Source organism: Lytechinus pictus, chromosome 2 (genome assembly GCF_037042905.1).
Source record: "Lytechinus pictus isolate F3 Inbred chromosome 2, Lp3.0, whole genome shotgun sequence".
Taxonomy (NCBI): Eukaryota; Metazoa; Echinodermata; class Echinoidea; order Temnopleuroida; family Toxopneustidae; genus Lytechinus; species Lytechinus pictus.
This window is the reverse complement of record NC_087246.1, coordinates 35,385,930-35,392,013: the sequence shown is the minus strand read 5'-3', so window position 1 is coordinate 35,392,013 and position 6,084 is coordinate 35,385,930.

Sequence of the window (6,084 nt, the reverse complement as noted above, 5' to 3'; positions counted from 1 at the left end):
ATGTTTTATAAAGGATGACCTTTTTGCCCCAACAATACGTGTTTAGAGTCCAATTTGCGCAAGGTGTGGAAGCTGGGGCCGTACTAAACCAAATGGTGTGTAAACTGTGAAGGTAAAACCGACGACCGACGGACACGTGACATAACAATAAAATATCTCTGTACTTGTTTAGGGGTTCATTTCAGGGAATACTTGCCAATTAAGAGTATCGTTTTGTTTCCAATACTTGGTAAGGGTAGGGTTTCAGACGCCAATACGTGTTAAGGGGTGCATTTTCAGAATATGGAAAATACGTGTTAAGGGTGCTTTTCGAGACCCCTTGGTCGCGTATGGTATCCACTCGTCAATGGAAGTGGCCCCCCGGGTCGTCAACAAAACGGAGTGTCGAGTGAGTTTGAACGCTAGCCTGTAAAACCTCTTCATTTTATGAAATTATTGAAATTCAAGCCTTATTTCAAATAACCAGAACTTTGTTATTTCTTGACCATTTTCTGTAATTGAGGTATCAAATTAAAGAGCAGATATTGAACTTTTTAAAAATGTGGTTTTCTTTTTAAAACCCAGATACGGCCCGCCAAGTGACTTTTTGGTATCCCCTTTTCAAATTGTTTTTGCTCACTCATGCGTGAATGAGAAATAATCTAAGTAATTTCAGATTTCAGACGCACTGTATATGTATAACCTAGCTACCAATATGGTCCCAAGGCCTTCATAACTTGCGTTTCCAAGTCTACCGGTTTGGTCATAAGGCCTTCAAATCTTTGGATTCCGATTGCGTGCAAGAAGTGTCTTTATTATTTATTTTGTTGATCCGTCCAGTTGGTCTTTAGACAGTCTGAGGCGACCTTTTATAAAACTGTTTTAGTTTGGTTGTGTAGCATAATGAGTTATACCTTTAAGATGTATTTCATAGTTTAATCGTAGAGGGCGATATTTTAGTTGTGATATGCTTTGAGATTATTGGAGAAGTACGTCAGTTCGCTGGGAGCTGCGGTGATGGCGTGCGGTTGTAAGATGTAAGCTCCGAATAAATCAAGTTGAACTGTATACTGAATATCTCCCAAGTTGCTTCATTTGCATGATTTAGGGTGAGTGAGCGGGTGATCCGGTGTATTTCAGAGGAGCGAGAGAGTGTACCACGTTGCACAATATACTTTTGTGAACGAACCTGCCCAAAAAGAGATATAAACCGTTGAGGAGAAGCGTGGACCGGGTTCTGGAGACTGCGAGACGGCAGAACGCTACCCCGACAGAGCTCGGTTACGCCACACTGGTGGCAGCGGTGGGATTGAACAACGTGGTATTGGAAGCTCAGACAACTTAGGCGCCTGTATTACAGGGAGCGCCACGTATATCTCCTATGAAGATCGCCAGGAGAGAGGGGTAAAAGAGCGCCTATGCACGTTGGTGAATAGCACCCGGAGTGTGTGTGTTGGCGACAGCGTGGATAGCGCAGAGGACGGGAGCCTGGAGAGAGGCAAGAAGAGAGTGCCTACACACGTTGGTGAATAGCGCCCTGAGTGTGCGTGGCGGAGGTAGCTCCTACACACGTTGGTGCTGGCGCCTTGGGTGTGTGTGGCGGAGATAGCGCCTACACACATTGGTGAATAGCGCCTTGGGTGTATGTGGCGGAGATAGCGCCTATACACGTTGGTGAATAGCGCCTTGAGTGTGTGTGGCGGAGGTAGCGCCTATACACGTTGGTGAATAGCGCCTATTGAGTCGGTGTGTAGACGACAGCGTGGATAGCGCCTATACATTTAAATGTATAGCGCCTACGACGAGTGGCTATGAAGAATGGATCTGAAATTCCTTGCGGGATAAGTGCAGCGTGGAGATGGGGATCTCTGAACGTCAAAGAGAAGTACTTGTTGGATATGCAGATACTAGCAACGAGGGAACTGGAGCTGTCCTATGTTGGGAAGGAGCAAGTCATATCCTATGCTAGTGGGGTACTGCATTCAGAAAGCAGAGAAAAACTACTATGGGGCTCATAAAGAGTCATGAGCCATGGTAGTATTTCGGAGCTGCAACAGAACTTCTATGGGCGGAGATCAGGACGGATCATCGGGCACTTAGTTGGATCTTTGCAGAGGCAAGGGTGGTTGCCGTGGAACTTGACATATCAGCAATGAGCAGTTACCAACAGAAAGAACCTTCGATCAGGTAGATCTAGGTAGCAGAGCATCAGTCAGTCGACCGGCCCGATTGGTCAACGATGGCTTCAAAGTCTAGTGTGGAGAAGTCCTATTGGAGGATGCACAGCTAGAGATGAAGCAAGACATACTATACAGGAAGTAGGAGTGTGACCAAGGTCGGAATGTAACCTGGCATGTGATGTTGTTCTTCAGATAGATAGTTCGAAGGAATTGCGTTGGATGCACATCCGCTGATTGTTACGGCAGGGTAAACGCCTTGGCCTCCAAAGAAGTCCAAAGTAGTTCTAGACATGCGCCTTGAAGAAACCCCCAAGAAGAAATCAGCTAGCACTTCAATCCGCAGAATAGATATTGGACATAACTTTCGCTATAACTTTGTGCCAGAAACAGTAAAAGACTCTGATGCATTTGATTTTGTATTCAAAATGTTGTTTTATGCCTTGATGTATGCTTTATATTTTTGCTTCCATGTTTTCCTTTTCCTATTTTCTAACCTTTCTTATGTAATTCTCATCTTGACATTTTCCTGATCTCAATGCTACTCTCTTTACTCTTTCTATCTATTTCTGTATATAGATTATTTTGGTTGTTAATGTAAGAACGGTACTTCCTTTATGTACTATGCCAATGTATATACCTGTATATTTTTAACATTGTTTTAATGTTTTCTATAATTCTTGGGAAGAGCGAATTAACATTCAAAGAAATTCATTTTTATGTTTTGTTGTTAGTATACCTGGTCCGAGGACAGCCCAGACTTGGGGAGGGGCTGTGTAGCATAATGAGTTATACCTTTAAGATGTATTTCATAGTTTAATCGTAGAGGGCGATATTTTAGTTGTGATATGCTTTGAGATTATTGGAGAAGTACGTCAGTTCGCTGGGAGCTGCGGTGGCGTGCGGTTGTAAGATGTAAGCTCCGAATAAATCAAGTTGAACTGTATACTGAATATCTCCCAAGTTGCTTCATTTGCATGATTTAGGGTGAGTGAGCGGGTGATCCGGTGTATTTCAGAGGAGCGAGAGAGTGTACCACGTTGCACAATATACTTTTGTGAACGAACCTGCCCAAAAAGAGATATAAACGTGAGGAGAAGCGTGGACCGGGTTCTGGAGACTGCGAGACGGCAGAACGCTACCCCGACAGAGCTCGGTTACGCCACAGTTATATGCAGTTAAGCCGTATGTCCTTATGATTCTTGTGCCAGTTGTGTGTGGGGATGGGTTGTGCGTGTGTTTGGGTTTGTGTATGTATGGACTGGGATGAATTAGTACAAAGATAATAATTGCCTGAAATCTCTCTACAATTGCCTCTGCAAGCATTAAGATTTTCCAAAAATTGCCACATATTGATAAGAATATTGTCTAAAACCACTCAAGACTTTTATTTATATCACTTTGTTTAAAATATCATATAGTAATAAATGAATTTCTCTATGTGATACTATTATGTGGTCTCAACTCTCCCATCTTTTATATTCTCATTTATTGTTCACTGTGCTTAAAACTATTTGAATGAAGTTCACAGAGTCAAGTTTTAGTCTGTAATAATGTTAGGATACATTGTTACGTACAATTTTCACATAGTAAAAAGAAACTGTAAATACATGTATATTGTGAAATGATATACCAGAGATGTCAAAGCTGTCGTACATGAAATTTCTTTCACCCGCACACACCCTCAAACACACATCCCCACACACACTCACACACACACACACACACACACACACATATATATATATATATATATATATGTATATTTCGCAAAATATTTAAATACAAGTGTTGCCAAAGCTGTTATACATACATATATATATATCTATATTTATAATGGTGTATGTGTTTGTGTGTGTGTGTGTGGGGGGGGGGGGGGGTAAAGCAAAACGTGTTTGGTTGCAGGTATAATGCATGCATGGTATTATGATAAAGTTGGAATAGTTTTTATTGATGTGAGCTTTTTGTATTGTTACTTGCATTTCTTCAAAAGGCCTATAAACATAACAAAATAGAGTGAATATAATGACTTAAAATAACAGTATAAGCCTGGGTTACCATGATTGCTTTGCGACAGGCTACTGCATGGTGATTGCTAGCAATTCGCTATCTCTGTGTTTGATATATACTACCCTCTCTCGGCCGATGTCACCAGCAACCATTATGGTACCACAGGCCTAATTCATTTCCCCACAGACTCGTGTGTTAAAGTGGCACTAAAAAATCATAAAAAATAAGGAGGAAATTCGAGGGTTGAATGTTTACTACCAGTGGTCAGGATATATGTCTGACATTACATATCTGACCAGAAAATAGTACCTCGACCGGCCCATTCTAAAAATAAATCGGCATTTATGAAGACTACACCTAACAGGATCAAATTCATCACTTGAGATAGTAAAATGGCCCTAATTCTTCCGTCAGTAAAAAAATTGTTCCAAAGTAGTGATATATCTTTCCAATTTGGAAAAAGGAAGTTCAGTAGGTACCTTTCCTAGAATCAGTGTTAGATTGTCAATCATATTCGTTCATTTTATGACGTAATGACGTTGAGAATTACGTCACAATGATAGAGCCCGCCAGTGTGCGCACGAGGTCTTGACTTCAATTCGTTAGTAGCGCCATTTTAGCGAGGTCATGGAATATTTTTTAGTCTTGAGACTACTTTTTCGACGTTTTTTCCAAAGGATTTTGTGTTTTTGGACAGTTTTCATCAACTTTTTCGTGGTCGTGATCTTCGTTCACCATTTCAAGGATTTTCTTGTGTGTTTGTGGTTTTTTAAGGCATTATGTCGGATCGTAAAAACGATGACTCTAGTATCAGTGCCAAAGGCACGATCTCGAGGGCAAAGCCCACCACCTCCGCCTCCCCGCTCGCGGGGAAGGCGGATGAACGTTCCGTCGATGAGGCCAGCAAAGCTGGAAGCGACGTGACACTTTTGACTATGCCACCCAAGGCTAAAAGCCATAAATCGAGTGGGAAGTCCAAGCCGTAAGCTCAGCCAAAGGTAGAATCTACAGCCCCGAAATTGTCGGACGATATGGACAGACGTTTCCAAGCGCTAGAGAAAATGGTGGCCAATATTGCTGAGACTCAGTGCCACATGTTTTCGCCTCCCGCTGCGGGGCAGCAGCCGGCACCGATCGGCAAGCCGGCCAAACCCGCACCCGCTGGGTCGGGGTTGCCGAGGGCAAGGGACGTAGAGCCTGGCGAGATTTTCACCGCGGGTGAGTCTACCGGTGAGTCTACCGGTAATCCGGATTACGAAGATTGCGTTATGCCTAAGGATTACATGGAGCATGATGTGTGTGTTTCTGAGAACTTATCTAGTTATGACTATGGGAATGAACATGATGAAATTGAACTTGCAGACTCCTGGCCACAGGCACAGAATCAGAGTCAGACTAGATCTAGTCAGAAGCAGCCCCAACCAATCGCAGTTCCTTCTCTTGTGGCAAAATTTGCTACGCCAACTGACATTGGGGAGCCCATAGATCAGGACATAGCACAGTCAGCCAACTTTCTTGTCGGCAACCAATTAGAGGGGAAAACTCTTACCGATGTGGTTGCGAAGTATCCATTACCAGATAACTGCCAGTCCATCGTTACTTCACGCGTTAACCCAGCTATATGGGAAATTTTAACACCGCAAACAAAGTCGAGGGATCTTAAGATGCAAAGGGTACAAAAATCCCTGTCCAAAGGACTGAATGCTTTCCTTCGAACCCTCTCATCCCAGTCTATGACTGAAACGCAGCAAGATGCCATGGCACTCATCTGTAATGCACAATTTGAGATGAATTGTCTCCGAAAGGAGTTCATCAAGCCTAGTCTGCACCGCAGATATAACCACCTCTGTAAGCCTGACACTCCAGTGACGAGATTTCTGTTTGGAGATGACTTGAGTAAACAAGTCAAGGACTTGAG